The 17,758-nt window shown below is 43.3% G+C and overlaps 1 long non-coding RNA gene across 1 annotated transcript; it reads left to right on the plus strand.

The window, feature by feature from the left end:
* Window positions 1-6,886: 6,886 nt before the first annotated feature.
* LOC144709899 (uncharacterized) lies at window positions 6,887-7,606 on the plus strand. Its single transcript, XR_013583143.1, has 2 exons — window positions 6,887-7,362; window positions 7,468-7,606. It is a non-coding gene; the product is annotated as an uncharacterized LOC144709899 (long non-coding RNA).
* The last annotated feature ends 10,152 nt before the right edge of the window (window positions 7,607-17,758 follow it).

The following is a 17,758-nucleotide window of genomic DNA, read 5'->3' on the forward strand; positions in this document are numbered from 1 at the left end:
TGGATTTGGAGAGTAGTGACCTTATTGACCTATCTCTATAGATCGGTATTCTCAATACATAGGTTAATTCTCCAATATCCCTTCATGGAGAAGATATCTGACAGTTGTTCTTTTATAGAGTATAACATTCCTACATCATTCTCAATGAGTAGAATGTACCCTACACAAAGAATATGATAATTATGATCGTATTTGTGCTCCCACTGGTCATCATGTATACTTGCATGGCTGGTTCTTCATTCTCAATGAAGACATGAGATTTGATCACTCTATCAAAAACTCATATTCTAATTTTAGAATGTCTGCTTCAATCCATAATTGGATTCTGGCAGCTTGCACACTTGGATGTATGATTTTAGGTTGTATCATATACACCTTCATCCATTTCTTGATTCATAATCATAGTGTGCATCTATGGCGAAAACAATTCTGGTGGACTGTATCATGGCAGCTAGTGTGAACCCTTACTCCATGAACTTTTGCTTTGAACAATTTCAATCTTTCCATCAGCACCTAATCTTTATCAAAAGATTACTTACTCTTAATAGGTACCATACCCTTCAGAGTGTCAACCAAGTTCACAACTTTGTTGAGATGTGTGGACCAAATTCTAGAATTCATATGTTCTCGCTCATTCCAAAAGTTAGAATAGCCTCTTCATATGTTAGAGATCACCATCTCTTAGGTAGAGTGTTTTGACATTAACTCAAAATCACGATGTCCAACATTATGATCTAGTTATCTATCACTTCTACCAAACATATGAACCTTGTCGGTATACTTTTGAACAAGTTTAGGACTAACTCCTCATCTAATTAGGTTATGATATTTATGGATCAGGAATTCCTTTCGAGACTACTTTGTCTCCCACTATCTTCTCGTAGAAGATATGTGTCTTCCATCAAGACAATCCTTAGTCAACAAAACACTTTTGTTCCTTAGGATGGTAAAAGTAGTATCCAAAATTTCCAATTTGGATATCCATACAATCCATATTTTATAGTCCTCAACTCCATCATATCTGAGTCGAGCTTTATCTTATGGGCTAGACTTCCCATTTGTAAAGTTGGGCTTCGTTTTCTTTCCACAACTCTTGTGGAATAGAATTCACAGATTAAATGGTTAACAAGTTCAGCATTCATGCAATTGCAATGATTGCATGTACACATGGGTTCACTAGAAGTCTTAAGTTGCTCTTCATGGAATCCACTATGTCTAACACAATTTGAATCCATGTCTTTGATGAACCATTCATCTCATACGTGGATGACTAAGATGAGATAAGTAACATCTTCATGCATGAACTATGTGAACTCCATATTCAAGTATTATTCTCTTCGATCACATCAAAAAGTTTTATACTCTTTCAGGTGTGTAGTAACGTACATCCCCATGTATCAACTACAACAAATCATTGACATGTTATCCACTTCATAAGTTTGGAGACATGGGTACTTTACCCAAAAGGTATGATTAGCATCTAGCATATGATTCAAAATCAAACGCGCTAATTATGCATCCTATGCATCTTAGATTATGTACCTTTTGACAATATTACATATGCTCATAAAGATGAGCTTCCTTCACATAGTTCTTGCTCTTGTTAGGAGCAACATCACTTTGAGATAATGGTAAGAATCATCCACTATGATTATTCCCTTTCTATCCTTGCTAAAGCAATCAAATGAATGGAACAACTATTGTTCTCAATAGTTAGGGAATATCTTAATCTGTTCATAACAGGTGTGATGTTCTTATTCATGATAGGAACATGATTATCTGCCAGGGGAGGTTTATGCTGAATTGCACGGTTGGAATAAGAAGGATTAGATAGGTGCGACCGGTCGGTAAGAGCAGGACGATTGTACACAAGAGAATGGTATAAGTTCTGACAAAGTTCTAAGTCCTCTACAATCTGATAGGCCTGCTCGAGAGTCGTGGCCTTACGGACAAGCAATTCTGTCTCTAGATAAGGGTTAAGACCAGTCCTAAAATGAGAAATAACAACTCGAGGATTCTCTTCAACTTGACACCTCATATGGAATTCCTCAAACTGAGTGATATACTCAGAGACGGGGCGTCTATCCTGCTGCAGTTTGTGCCATTGGTCAAGAAGGTTATCTAGATAGGCAAGTGGGACGTATTTCTCACGCAGTTTGTCCTTCATTTGGGCCCAAGTATCTATGGGTGCCACATGATGGTTATAAATCAAAAATTCAAGATTCTCCCATAAGATTTTTGCTTGTCCCCCTAATCTCATCTCGGCATATTGGACTTTCTAGCATATTGTACCACTTGAAATAACTATTTAATTTAGACTCCCAATCAAGATACTCTTTAGGATCCCTAGATCCCTCGTAGTATGGAACATCGACTTTGACGCTACGCTGAATCTGCTGCCATTGGTTGTCGTGATCCGCACGACGGTGATCGCGAGGAGGAACCACATCCTCGGGTGGAAAAGGATCGTTCCTGTCCGAACGATTCCCGTTCCATCCGCGATATCTATCATCAGGTGGATAAGGATCATTCCGAGGGGGATGATTCCTATCGCGCTCTAGAATCCTCTCCTCCGGTGGATGGTAATCGTCGCGTAGTGGGCGATTTCCATCAAGTACCGGGGCTCTATCCATCGGTGGATAGGGATTGTTCCGTGGGGGGCGATTCCTATCCTGACTTGGGGTCCTACGTTCAGGCGGATACTAATCGTCTCGACGATTTCTATCATGAACCGGAGTGCGAATATCCGGAGGAATCAGATCGTCATGCTCGGGACGATTGTGATTTCGGCTTCCGAATCTATACTCGGGTCGTATAGGATCATCAATGTCGCGATGATTCCTATCACGATCTCGAGATCTAAGATCTGGGGGATAGTGGTTTACAGGGATGTCGATCTAGACCTCTATTTTCGAGTTGATGAGTCTGTTCGCTCACCGCATCGATCGAACTAGTTAGACGGTTGTCCATATTGGTAATTCGTGTATTGACATCACGAAAACCATTCTGGACAGCGTCTAATACACGATCGATGTCTCCTCGAGAGGAGGTTGGTGGGGTGGACAATGACAACTCATGGACAGGGATGGACACCTCACGACCGTCTTGGGGTTGGTCTGTCATCGGAGCGGCAACTCGTTTGCCTGAATGCAAATGCATGCAATAGGACTGACAATGATGAATGGTGACGTCTACGATGGCGGAAACGACTGGGCTAACAGGTTAGGCTCTGATACCAAGTTGACGTAGGACGACTACGGGGTAGGCGAGGTTGGGTGGAACGCCAAGATAAACAGGCTAAGGGTAGGATGAATGTCTGAGGGATAAAAAAATCCACTGAAATTCACAGCCGAATTCGGATTTAAAACCGATGAAAATCTGGTGGTGGAGCTCCAACCCTTTCGAGGGTGGGAGTATTGTCTTCCCGCACCGCGACGATGCCTAAGCACCGAAATCAATACCCGAATTCGCGTCGCGAGGAAACATTTGACAAAGAGGGAGAAGAAGTAGAAAATCCAAACTAAATCTAATTCTGACGGCGGTCGAAACTTCTCTAGAAAACACTGAACGAAGAACACTTCGACACCAAAGAGTTCAGGCGTACCTCGGCAGCGTAGTGCGTGAAGAGGTTGCGGGCAATTCTGATCGTGACGAAGCTGCGCGAATCTGGGCGTTGAGCAGCCCACTAGACGATCGACGATGTTGGGCGTTCCGGGCGTTGAACGGCCCTCGTTGAGTGCAGATGTCGTGGTCGCAGAGTCAAGTGCGGGCAAACACCCGCGCACGCGAAGCGCGCGAAGGGTGCGTGGAGCGCACGGAGCGCGCAGAGCAGCGCGCGCGGGCACTGAGCGAGCAAGGCGCAGAGCGCCGGCACGCGCGCGGAGTGCGGGGAGTACGGCGGAGCGCACCCGAGCGCGCGTAGCGCGCGCGGCTCTAAGCGCGGACGACGTCAGGACAGGGGAGGCCTGAACGTGGCCTCGGGCGCCCAGTTTGGGCAGCCTTGGGCGCTCTTGGGCGGCCCTAGGGGCTTCCTAGGGCAGCCTTGGCGGGGCTGTCTAGGGCGGCCTTTGCGGGGCTGCCTGGGGCGGCCTTGGCGGGGCTACCTAGGGCGGCCTTCGCGGGGCTGCCTAGGGCGGCCCTAGGCGGGGCTGCCTGGGTGGCCCTGGGCGGGGCTTCCTGGGCGGCCCTAGGCGGGGCTGCCAGGGCGGCCATGGGCGGGGCTGCCTAGGGCGGCCTTGGCGGGGCTGCCTAGGGCGGCCTTGGCGGGGCTGCCTAGAGTGGCCCTAGCGAGGATGCCTGGGCGGCCTATTCGGGGCTGCCTGAGCGGTCCTGGCGGGGCCGCTTGGGCGGCCAAGGCTGGGGGACAAGAGAGGGAGATAGAGAGAGAGAGAGAGAGAGAATGAAGAGGAGACGGGAGGCCGGCGTCGCGACGCGGCGGCGGTGGCGGCAGCGGCGGCGGCGGTGGCGGCGGCAGCAGCGACGACGGCTAGGGTTATGAGGGAGAGGGGAGGCTGGGCAGTCCTCCAAGAAGAGTTAACAGAACTCAGTTCTTGAAATAATGACTGCCTAATGTTTCTTGAAAACAATGGCCTATATATAGGCCTTGGAGGAAAGAGAATGACGAGAAAATAAAGACGTGTGTCGTGTCACGCCAAAGGGCAGTTGTGGATCTGCCTCTGGCGTCGTGTCATGACGCCCGTAGGGACGTGCGTGGGTGGAGACGTGCTCGTCGATGGTTACGGCGTGTTGACTTCGGTTGACCGTAGTCCATAGCGGGCGTGTTGACTCCGGTTGACCGTGGTGACGCGTTCGATGCTGAAGTGTTGGCGTCCTCGCCATCTGATTTGTAATTTGAGGAGTATCTGAAAATTAATCTACGTAATTCAACCAAAAATTCACTTCTGTTTTATAGAATTTCTCTCCCTCTCCTTTTGTCCCTCTCTCCTCTTTCTCCGGCTCTCTCTCTCCCTTTCCATCTCCCTCTTTGTGGCTCTCTCGCTCTCGCCGACTCTCTCGCTCCCTTCCCCCCTTTCTCTCTCTCTCCCGGGCTCTCTCTGTTTGGTCTCTCTCTCCCTGTCCCTCTCTCTCTTTCCCTCGGGCGCTCCCTTTTTCTCTCTCTCTCTCCCTTTCCCTCTCTCTCTCTCTCTTTCCCCCTCTCTCTCTCTCTCTCCCCCTCTCTCTCTCTCTGGCTCTCTCTCGCCCTTTCCCTCTCTCTCTCTCTCTGGGGCTCTCTCTCTCGCCGGCTCTCTCTCGCCCTTTCCCTCTCTCTCTCTCTCTGGGGCTCTCTCTCTCGCCGGCTCTCTCTCGCCCTTTCCCTCTCTCTCTCTCTCTCTCTGGGGCTCTCTCTCTCCGGCTCTCTCTCGCCCTTTCCCTCTCTCTCTCTCTCTGGGGCTCTCTCTCTCCCGTTCCCTCTCTCTATCTCCGGCTCTCTCTCGCCCTTTCCCTCTCTCTCTCTTTGGGGCTCTCTCTCTCCCGGTCCCTCTCTCTCTCTCCCGCTCTCTCTCGCCCTTTTCCTCTCTCTCTCTCTCTGGGGCTCTCTCTCTCCCGTTCCCTCTCTCTATCTCCGGCTCTCTCTCTCTCTTTCCCCTCTCTCTCTGGGTCTCTCTCCCTCTCTCTGGCTCTCTCTCTCTTTCCCTCTCTCTCCCCGGCTCTCTCTCTCTCTCCCTTTCCCTCTCTCTCTCCGGCTCTTTTCTCTCCCTTTCCCTCCTCTCTCTGGGGCTCTCTCTCTCTCTCCCTTTCCTCTCTCTTTCCGGCTCTATCTCTCTCCCCTTCCCTCCCTCTCTCCGGCTATCTCTCATTCCTTCTCCCTCTCTCTCCCTCCGGCTCTCGCTCTCCCTTTCTCTCTCTCTCTCCGGGGTTCTCTCTCTCACACCGGCTCCCTCTCTCTCAGGCTCTCTCTCTCTCTCCCTTTTCCCTCTCTCTGTATTTGGCTCTCTCTCACCGGCTCTCTCTCTTCCTTTCCCTCTCTCTCTCTCCGGCTCTCTCTCTCTCCGACTCACTCTCTCTCAATATCCCTCTCTCTCTCCGGCTATCTCTCACTCCCTTTCCCTCTCTCTCCCTTCGGCTCTCTCTCGCCCTTTCCCTCTCTCTCTCTCTCTCGCTTTCCCGCTCTCTCTCTCTGGTGCTCTCTCGCTCCCGTTCCCTCTCTCTCTCTCCATTTCTCTCGTTCTATCTACGGCTCTCTCTTTTCCTTTCCTTCTCTCCCTCTCCGGCTCTCTCTCTCTCCCTTTCCCTCTCTCTCTGGTGCACTCGCTCTACCTCCGGCTCTCTCTCATTCCCTTTCCCTCTCTCTCTGGGGCTCTCGCTCTCTCTCCGGCTCTTTCGCTCGCTTTCCCTCTCTCTCTGGGGCTCTCTCTCCCTTTCTCTCTCTCTATCTCCGGCTCTCTCTCTTCCTTTCCCTCACTCTCTTTCTAGGGCTCTGTCTCTCTCTCCCTTTCCCTCGTTCTATCAACGGCTCTCTCTCTTTCCCTTTTCTTCTCTCTCTCTCTGGGGCTCTCCCTCTCCCTTTCCCTCTCTATATCTCGGGCTCTCTCTTTCTTCCTTTCTCTCTCTCTCTCCGGGTCTCTCTCTTTCTCTTTCCCTTCCCCCCTCTCACTCTCTCCGTGTCTCTCTCTGGAGTTTCGCAGTAAAGGAGTTAAAAGATTCACTTCCACTTTCACATGTTTAAATAATTTTAACCTGTAATCAACTACTCTGAATTTCCGCTTTATCATAACAAGTGACTTCACACTAAAGTCTCCCACGAGGATAACCTGCGACTCGTTTCTTGGAAAGAAAGATTCATCGGTCCACGCGTGGCGTGTGACGGTCCTTGTTTCACCTACCAATCTGTCCCTGTGTCCCACATACGACTTGACTTGAATCGGTGTAATCAAAGTCCCGTATATTCCCGCGTTAATCTTTCTCTTGCTGGGTCAATTCAAACTTTACATCTGAAAGTTTTCTCCGTCAAATAGTGTTCTCCGTCGCTCTGAAACTTTACATCTGAGAGTTTTCAACGATGCAGCGTCACTCAGGAATCGCTCTTCTTCTATGTTTACTCTTGGGTTTCCCCAACGAAACGCTCTGTAGAACACTGTTGGGCGTCTCGTTCTATGATGATGTTCAAACACACACCGTGGAGAGCTTGCATGGGAGGCGCAAAACTACGTTAAAGTGGGCAGATTGGCAGCGGTCTGGCAGGCAGCGACGGACTCCACAACCGCCACCGCCGCCAAGAAGAAATCGTCCTGCACAAACTCGTTTATTCCGGCGGCCGCCGCCGAAGCAGGCATGCCCACCCCCACCAACAGCAATAACAACAACGATATAGCATCTTCGTTGCATGTCTAAGACGAGCATAATAAGCACCCCCGGCTGCCTGTATGAATTAGTTCATGCAGTGGATTTTTATTTACATGTAATCGAACGCAGTAAGAAAGTTTCCCGATTAAATCTTATTCCTTTTGTGTCTTTGATTTGTTGTAGATTGGTGCAGGAGATGACTTCTTGCCTGATTATTCACATGTCCTAGACAGTCATGAAAGTTGCCTGTGTGAATAAGCTCATGCGGAGGATTTTCCATTTGAATTATCGTCGAAACAAGCGTGAAATTTTCTCGACTAAACCTTATTCCTCTTGTGTCTTTGATTTGTTGTAGATTGATGCATGAGATAATTTCTTGCCTGATAATTCGCATGTCTTAGACAAGCATGATAAGCTCCACCACCAACAACAATGACAACAACGATATAGCATTTTTGTTGCCTGTCTAAGACGAGTATAATAAGCTCCCCCGGCTGCCTTATGGATTATTTCATGCGGGGGATTTTTATTTACTTATAATCGAACGCAGTAGGAAATTTACCCGACTAAATCTTATTCCATTTGTGTCTTTGATTTTTTGTAGATCGGTGCATGAGATAATTTCTTGCCTGATATTTCGAATGACTTAGACATTAATGAAAGTTGTCTGTATGAATTAAATCACGCAGAGGATTTTCATTTAATTCTCATCGAAACCAGCACGAGATTTTCTCAATTAAATCTTATTTGTGTTTTCTCTTTGATTTGTTGTGAACTGGTGCATGAGTTAATTTCTTGCCTGAAAATTCATTCACATATCTTGGACAAGCATGATAAGCTCCCCGGGTTGCCTGTATCAATGATCTAATTCACAGGATTTTCATTTTATTCTCATTCGAAACCAGCACAAGATTTTCTCGATTAAATCTTATTTGCGCTTTCTCTTTGATTTGTTGTGAACTGGTGCATGAGATGATTTCTTGCCTGATATTTCATTCACTTGTCTTAGACAAGCAAGATAATATCCCATGGTTGTCTTTATGTATTATCTAATGCGGGGAATTTTCGTTTAATTCTCGTCAAAACCAGCATGAAATTTTCTCCATTAAATCTTACACAAGTTTTATCTTTTATTTGTTGTGAACCGGTGCATACGATAGTTTCTTGCGTGATAATTCATTCCCATGTCTTAGACAAACATGATAAGCTCCCCCCGTTTCCATTTGATTGCTGTGAAACGCAGTAATTTCGTCCATTGCATGTAATTTGTATGTTATATTTGATTCGTTGTAGATGAAAAATGGAAGCAAAAGATATAATGGTAACATAAATTTCGCCAAAGTTTAATTTGTTGCATTGGTATTGTTAATTGTCCAGATCAACGATATCACATGGCCGAGGTAAATGTACTTGGATGATTTTAAAACTTGATCCTCATGGTTCTGGTGGTCTGTGCTTGGATATTTGTCTCACCTGTAACGGTTGTCAACGTGAATCAACTTTGAATTTTAGAAAGTGCATGATTTAATGGAATGTTAATGACTTTTTTCTCGTGAAATTCAACGATCATAGTACTTTTGAAGAAATATTTAGTTGGCCAACAACTCAGACAGAAGGTGAATTATGACAAGGATTCCTATCATGTCGGGTTGGTCTAACTGACCAAGCTGTAGATCGACCACCCCAACATGACTAAGAGGGCCAAAGAATTACCAATACTAAAAATATTTATTTATTAATTTCAATATATCATATATTCTAAACTAAATTTTAATATTGTAAATCATTCATAATGATAAAATTTGAACTAATAATAGGCATACCTAATGAAAATTTTCAGGCTAGTATAAACCATTGTTTTATATGCTAGCTGGATTTGGAAACAAATAAAAATTTACTGGAGAAAACTATTGAAGGTAATGATTTGTATATTGATATTAATTATGCATGTGTTTATTCGAGTTGGTTCAAATTACTGAGAGAAAAATAGATCAACAAAAAAGAAAACGATAGAGAGAGATTCCAGGATTTTGGTTCGGGGATGCGTAGATATATTAAGAAGGCAACACGAAATAAGATAAAAAAGAGGTTGAGAAGGAATGAGACCTGATAACATGCAAATAAGAGCTAATAAAGTGCTAAGTTCATCACGTTTTTAGGATTTTAATGCTTAAAAACATTGATTTTTAATGCATGTTATCATGATTTTAGGTTAAAAGAAGAATTTTTTTAAATCTCAATTTAAATAACACTTTGGAAAAATAATTAGGTCACTTAATACATTTTAAACCTTTTCAAATGATGTTTATAGGAATGTTTTAATTGACCTATTTCTATAAAATAAAAATAAATTTAACAATGAAATGGATTTTAGAAACTAATAAAGTAGTTTTTAGGCATTATAAAAAAAATTATGATTTTTTTAAGCATATTTTTTATTGAAACTGGCACTTATTGGGCCAGTTTAAGCGTTAATAGGGCAATAAGTGCGCAGGAAATGCACTGGAGGATGGCGGGCAAATCAGGAGCCAGAAATCAAGCCTTGGTCCATGACACGAACGCACTCAAGCATGTGCGTCTCGCGCACCACGAGAAGCACGAAGTGCACCACACGCTGACTGACATGTGATGACTCTCAATAAGTCATCAAATATTTAGACTTTTAAGTATCAAAGCATCAAGAATATTTAGTTAATTCATGTGAGTTGTCATGCATATGCATTATTTTATAAAATTACTAACCCCACTTGATTCTTCGAATCAAGTGGATTATATTTGACATTTTTTGGTTAGTAAGTTCAGAAACAGGTTAAGACAACCAAAGGAGGACGACAAGAATCAAGAGGAGTTGGCGAAAATTCAAGAAGAAGAAAATTCCAAAAATGCCCCCGGGGCATGTGTTAAGAGAAACCTATAAATACTCTCTTGAGAGTTCATTTTGAGGTTGTCCAGAATTTTCTCTAAGGAAGCTAGGGCTTGGAGAAGAAGGTGTTCTGCAGACCCTCCAGTAGCTGATGAGCCATTGGAGCTGGGAGGAGAGGCAAGCTGAAGAGTATCCGCTCAAGAAGATCGCCGACTCGCCGGACAGGACGTGACACGAAGTCGGAGTGATTGAGCTGGTTCAGCTTTGTATTCTTCTCCCTCTTGGACAATCTCGGTTGGGCTTGAAGCAACCTGCAAGGTTCTTCAGCATTCTCCAACCAGAGTTGTTTATGTTTTAGTTAATCTAAAGTTTTTTTTGGTTGTTCAATTCATCCTACTTCTTGTTTTCCCTAAAAAATCTACAGCTCTCTACTGAATTTGCACTAGAAATTCTCACACGCAGCCAGCAGCCAAACCGCCAGCGACCCAGGCCTCAGCCTAGGTCGTCAGCAGCTCAAGCTGCTAGCAGCACTGCGTGCGCAGCAGCTGCCTGCGCGCAAACGCCGCCTGCAGCAGCGTAGTGCGCAGCACGCCCGCGCGCAGCTGCCGCTTGCAGCAGCGTCGCGCGCAGGCATGCCCGCGCGCAGCAGCTGCCCGCGCGCAACTGCCGCTTGCAGCAGTGTCGCTCGCAGGCAAGCCCGCGCGCAACCGCCGCTTGCAGCAGCGTCGCGCGTAGGCACGCCTGCATGCAGCAGCTGCCTGCGCGCACACGCCGCCAGTAGCAGCCACGCGCAGGCGCTCGCGCGTGCACAAACACCCGCTGGGTGTTTGTGAAATTTCCCCAAAGGGCAAAGGAAAATCCTCAGTAAAGGAAATCCTTAATGAAGATTTCCTGCACCGAGACTTTTAAAGAAAACTCTGTCGTTTGTACTGAAGATCATTTACCAGAGTTTATACTTGAGTATTGAGATTTAAAAGAACCGATTTGATAGAAAGAATTCTTCTGCTGTTTTTTGCCGTCTCCCTATGGATCGACCCTCACTCGCCCTAAGCTGTGAGGTTATAAATTTCGTTGTATAAGCTCAATCCTCACGCGCATTAACTGATAAATAACCAGTAAAAACCACTAAAATCGAGCTTATCAACATGGACCAATAAGAATATCGATCTAATTATAACCGTCGAAGCATCATCTGTGCGTCGCACACACACACAATATCATGCGTATGATGTACCGTGCTCCACTACATCACGTGGACCAACCCGAGCGCTCGGTACAACCTTCGTAGAAAGGGAATAACAGTAAATTTCGGCGATAAAAGGAAGGAGAGATCAATTTTTATGCCCATTCCTGATTTTTAAGCTCAAGGAAGGAAGGCCTAGCTTCTTTTAAGACTCAAAAAACAACTCGAGCGATTTGGAGCTCATTTTGGACCACAAATTTGCAGATCTGTCGCCGCATTCTTCCCCAAATTCAAGCTAAAATTCGTGGGAATTGGGGTGTGCGCTGCACAGAATTTGCCCAAACCGAGTCACCGATCACCCCTGGTACTTCTAGCTTTCTGTTAAATTCAATTCGCATTAGACTTCGTGTTCAATTTTAGCATATTCGTAGTTTTGATTACGTGCAAAAGTTCTGATGCATTTTCGATTTAGTTGTGTTGATTCTCAAATTTCCTTGATTGTTGAATAGTTTAACATTAATTAGTATAGATTAAATCATTCTGAATTGAAACATATCTTTACTTACTCACATTAGTTTCAAATTCATTCAATTAGCAGATTGTGATTATAATCTGCCAATTTACGGTAATTCTTAATCTAAAGGAAAAAAGAACTCTTAATCTGATTTCTTAACCTTTGAATTTACCTCATTTTAGAAAGGATTAGCATCCTGTAGTGAAGATTAAACATAGTTGGAGTGAAATTGAATCTTTCATAACTCAGGTAAAGTCTCACTTTCCTGAATTAGCAAAGGGTAGCTACAATCTGTTAGTTCAGCGTATATCTCCAATTTCAAAACAAATTAGATAAAAATGCAAAACACTATGAAAATTCTACCTTAGGGCTTCCAATCCGTGAGAAATTTGGATTAATCATTTACAAAAAAGTTTTGCAATAATTAATTAGGATTAACTATCTTCTCTGAACTGTTGTTAATTCACTAAATAATCCAAAAACATAATTCAATTTGAATAAAGTTTTTGGGTAGATTTTGATTTGGATTTAATGATTAAAACAATTTGACGAAAAGTAAAGCTGAGATCCTAAAAATCTAAGATCATATCAACACAGAAACAATCTAGTTGGGGATTAGTTCGTACTTCTGATCAAGAAGTGCTAACTAACCATGCATTTGATTCTCATTGATAAAAAATTTAAAATTAATATGTGATATGGATGAACTGAATTTGAAAGATAATATACAAACATTATGTTCACTTGGATAAAAATACGTCATCAGTCCAAGTAAGAGTTCTTAAACCTACGTTGATAGAAATTGAATCTCCCTATCGCCTCCCTAGGGTTCGATCGCTTACTCAAACATTAAGGGACAAACAAATTTTACTGATTAAGTTCAGAAAACCCTTAAAATAACGAAAAATATAACACGTATTTTTTAACTTATCAAGACCTAAGAGACAAGTTGGTTAACAAAGATACAGATGGAGATGGAGAAATATAAAGGGTGGTATACACAGGGAGAAATAGATAGATAAAAAAATTAGACATGGATTTATAGGATAAAGAGATAAGATAGTACACAGATGCTTTTAGAAAAGTTTATGCCTTTCCTCTAATTTTAATTTTTAAATGGCAAAAGTCGTGTATGGTCCTCATAAAATTCATTAAAATATGAATTTATCCATTAGATCAAGCCTTCTTCACTTTCATTTCTAAACTACCATAAATCAAAAAAATTAAAAGCACGAATATCTGATGGCGCACGCCATAGGAGATCATCGATGACGTCATCCGCCTCCTGCCACCGTCGTCGAAGATCAGGTGAAATCGCTCAATTTATTGTGTTTTGTTTTTTGTCGTTCTTTCTCGTGTTTTATGTTTTCTTGTGTCATCGTGTTTTTTTGTCGCGTTCGCGACACGTCCCATATTTCCTTCATCATCGTCACGGGGAGGGATCCTTAGTCATTTTTTGACCCCCCTCCCTTATGCCCTTCCCCCTTGTTTCTCTTCTTTATTTTATTGTTAATTTCCCCTTTTACCTTGTAATGAAGGGGCCCAATATATAAGGGCCCCCTTAATGGACCCTTTCTTTCCTTTTGTTGACCCAAATTAGGGGCCCATTTTGACCTCCCCTTTATAAGGTAAGAGGGGGGGCCCTAATCCCTTAGAGTAGGAAGAAGAAAGAAAAAGGAATTTTGTGTTTGTTCATCTTGGTCTCCCTTCCTCGTTCAAGAGAAGATCAAGGAGGAAGGAGGAAGAGAGCGTCGAGAAGAAGAAATGGGGTGGAAAATTGATAATTCAGATTGTATAGGTTATTAGTTAATTAAGCTCAAAATTTAATTTTAAACCTGCCATTTTCATTTAAAAATAATTATTTCAAGCCCAAATAAATCTCAGAAATTCATAAAATTAACAGAAAATTAGGGGAAAATCAGAAATCAGTTGGAAACATTAAATTTATGTAAATATATGATAACAACCCCATTTTAAACTCTTTAAATACATAAAATTGTGCTAATAGCATGAAATAAAGACTGAATTTAGGGTATTATCATTAGTGATGAGCTAACTTCACTAATTAGTGTCATTGGTTTATCCGAATTAAAACAACAAAAATTTATAATAACCTTACTAGCGTAGGGAGAGTAAGGTTCGATCCACAGAGAGCAAGGATTTTTCCTAATGAATTTGTGCTTTAGTTATATATTTTTTAATAATTTTAGAAGTAGGTTTACTACATATGAAGATAAATAACTAATTAAATAAAAATATAAAACAAAGTAAGTTAAAATATAATTATAATATGTATAATAATATTAGTAGGCAGAAAATACTTTTTTGGGATTTTTTAGGAGTATTTTAAAGCCAAAATAAAATAGGAAATGAAACAGCTGGCGCTCTAGACTTGGTCAAAATTTGGCTAAGTCCGGATGCTAAATGGGGAAAGTGGCTTTGCGGAGGAGAGATAAAAAAATGGCATGCACTAACTTTACTCTAGAATGAGTTCTATAATGAATTTTTGAGCGTGGTTGGATGCGTTGGAACCGTCTAAATATTTTCTAGCTGATTCAAGTTCTAACAAATACAAAAGACGAACAGGTAAGAGTGAAAAATGAGAAATAAGAAGGTAACCTCTTTGTCACACCGTCCAAGGCCCAAGGGACTTCTTCTCCTTTCCACCAGCTTCTTCAGCCCTGGATGCTTCCTGCTCAGCCTGGCACTCACTAAGGTGAATGGATCTATGACTCAATTTCACTTAGGCCACCAAACATTACTTTGGATTGAATCACAAAATGAATATTACAATAGGGTGAAGGGGTTTATATAGGGAGAGAGAGAAAATGAGAGCCATTGGATTTTTAATACAATGGATGGCCAGATCTTCTTTTCTGGGTCATGATCCACGTCCATTATGGTCCTACAATCAGCATTGAGACCTTTTGAATACCCCAAGGACGTTCAAGACTTCTTTCTTTAATTAGCATTAAAGGTGTTATCTTTAAGTTTCCACCCTTGGATGTTTTATGGATTGAATGGTTGGGTCTTCTTCTCTAGCTTGGATCCACGTCCAAGGGTGTCCTCCAATCAGCATCCAAGCACCTGAAATAGTCATAAATAATCATGACTGGACCTTCCCCTTGCCCTCCTTTCTTTGGCCCAAGATGCCTCTCATAGTGGGCTTAGTGGAGCTTCCTTAGTGGGCCTTTAGACTAGAGCCAGCTGTCTTGATTTGGGCCTCCTTTCTTGGCCCATGGTTGTGGCTGGGCCTGCTCTTTTGGGCCAAATAGCTTCTTCTTCATTTAATTATCCCCTTTATTCATCAAAGTTTCACCTAATTCCTGCATCTTCCACATAAACTAAGAAGAGAGTGAGATTCATTCCACTTAACTCATTGAGTTAAGTGGGGTTAGTCCCACAAATGACAATAATTAACTCCAAATTAAAAAAAGGTGATTTTATTTCATGATTTTTCACAACTTAACATAAATGTTGATAATATATCCAGATAAAGATAAAGAAGTAGATAAATTAGCTAGAATTGCACATATATATTACTATCATTTTGGATTTATCAAAACTCGCGTCGGGCAATGAGGCATCCGCCTACCCTTCCCTTCCCAATTTCTTGTCGGTTCCCTCCTTTCCAGAGTGGACTCCCCGGACAATTTGAAGCTTCTCTTCCCCGTCAGCCAAATTTCCTAAAAAATCCACCTGCCCCACGCCCGCTGTGGGTAGAAATTGGATTCACGACACATCTAGCGGCTGAATTCGCTCTTCTCTACCTCCTATCAGCCAAATTTGCTGTTCCCACCTTTGCACTTGGTGGAAAAGAGCCGCCATGGATTGGGTGTTTGGATCAACTTGAGGCCTTTGGCGCTACAAGGTGAGGGACGAGAGTCACTACAGACTGGTGACTAGAGGACGGGAATCCTCTTCTTGTACATCGTGCACCCTCTTGAGGTCAACGCCCGCATTCTCTTGTGCGGGCAACCCAGCTCCTGCCCCACGCGTACGCGTGCCTGATGCAGCGGAGACATCTGAACGAGAGAAGCACATCTGAGGACTGTCCCCATGCTAATTTTAATTGTTAGCTACCATACGCCCTTCGAAGGTCACCGAGGATCCCCAACCCCACGCGTCTCAATCGCTTGGCCCGGTGTTTGTCCGTGAAGCGAACCTTCCTTGTCACCAGGCAACCGCCGTTGCTCCGATCGTCTGCCCGTGGGGTGACTTGCCAACTACCGATCACTGAATGTTGCTGCTCGCATCCTCCCTCGCCAGCCCCTGGTTGTTTTACCCTGCCATACAGGAAGGGGCGCCCTGGGCCGCACAACGTTTGAGCCGGCTCCTCGCGGCCCCTCCGCACTCTCTTCCTCCAACCTTTAATCATAGCTTTGGCATCTACATTGGCTCGTCGAGCCGTCGTGATCTCTCCGGCAATTTTCTGCCACACCCGCTCCAATCGCCACCGACCATCAACGACCCTGCACGATAAGCCACGCACCAACAAGGTACGCCGTCCTCTCCCGCCGCTCGTTTAATTACCGTATGCAGTACTCATTCGTCTTGACTCCACCGTGCTCGGGCTAGGTAGGTGAGAGAGGAAAATTGAGAGAAAACTATGACGTATTTATATGGTGATCTTACGGTAACTACGACGTATTTATTTAATGCGTTCTTACATGGTGATCTTTACAAAACAATTTATATAAAACAACCACCTGTATTTGTTAATCCAGCCTGTCCTAATCATGTATGTCTACTCAAAAAATCATTGTATGGCCTTAAACAAGCTCCACAAATGTGGTACAAACGACTATCTGATTTTCTCATTCTTCACAGCTTTACTAGTTCTAAAACAGATAAATCTCTATGTTATAAGAATGTATCGAAGTTCAAAGTATTTCTCCTCATCTATGTTGATGATATACTTGTTATTGATTCTAATCCCTCAACTGTTGCAGAAACAATTTCCTCTCTTCAAAGTGCATTTCCAGTTCACAATCTTGGTGCACCTAAGTACTTTTTGGGAATCAAACTTGTGCAAACCCCAAAAGGTATTGCTCTTTATCAGTCAAAATACTTGGCCCAAATATTGCAAACTGCCAATATGGGTGATTGTAAACCCACTCTACCGTAAGATTGTTGGGAGTCTTCAGTATTTGACCGTAACTCATCCAGACATTTCCTATGCTGTAAACAAGGCATTAAAACATTAGATGGGCCCGACCCAACAATCTAGGATAAGATTGTTGGGAGTCTTCAATATTTGACCGTAACTCGGCCGGACATTGCCTATGTTGTAAACAAAGCATGTCAACATGTGCATGATCCTCATGCTGAACATTGGGTTGCAGTAAAGCATCTGTTAAGGTATCTAAAAGGCACTGCAGATTTCTTATTAACATACTGCCACAATTCTTCTTTGCAACTTAATGTTTAAAGTGACTGAGACTGGGCTGGTGACCCAACTGATCATCATTCTAAACAAGGGCACCTCATCTTCCTTGGATCCAATCTCATCAGTTTGTCTTCGAAAAAGCAATCCACTGTCTCCCTCTCTAGCACTGAAGCTGAGTATAAGTCTATCGCTAATGCCACCGCTTAAATTGTCTGGGTTGAATCCCTTACTAGCTGCTAAAGAAAGCATTAAACAAATAGTTCTGTGTTTAATAACAGGACTAAAAGTTTCATTAAAATCGAAACCCTCTTGTTGGTTATAGCCTTTTGCAACCAATCTAGCTTTATATTTATCTATGTGACCAGTGGATTTATATTTTAATTTCTAAACCCACTTGCAACCAATTACATGAAAATTTGGATCTCTTGGAACAAGATCCCGTGTATTATTTTGAATGAGAGCATCGTATTCAGATGCCATTGCCTGCATCCAGTTTTCATTTTTTGAGGCAATGGAAAATGAATT

Source organism: Wolffia australiana, chromosome 11 (genome assembly GCF_029677425.1).
Source record: "Wolffia australiana isolate 7733 chromosome 11, ASM2967742v1".
In the NCBI taxonomy this organism is placed as follows: domain Eukaryota; kingdom Viridiplantae; phylum Streptophyta; class Magnoliopsida; order Alismatales; family Araceae; genus Wolffia; species Wolffia australiana.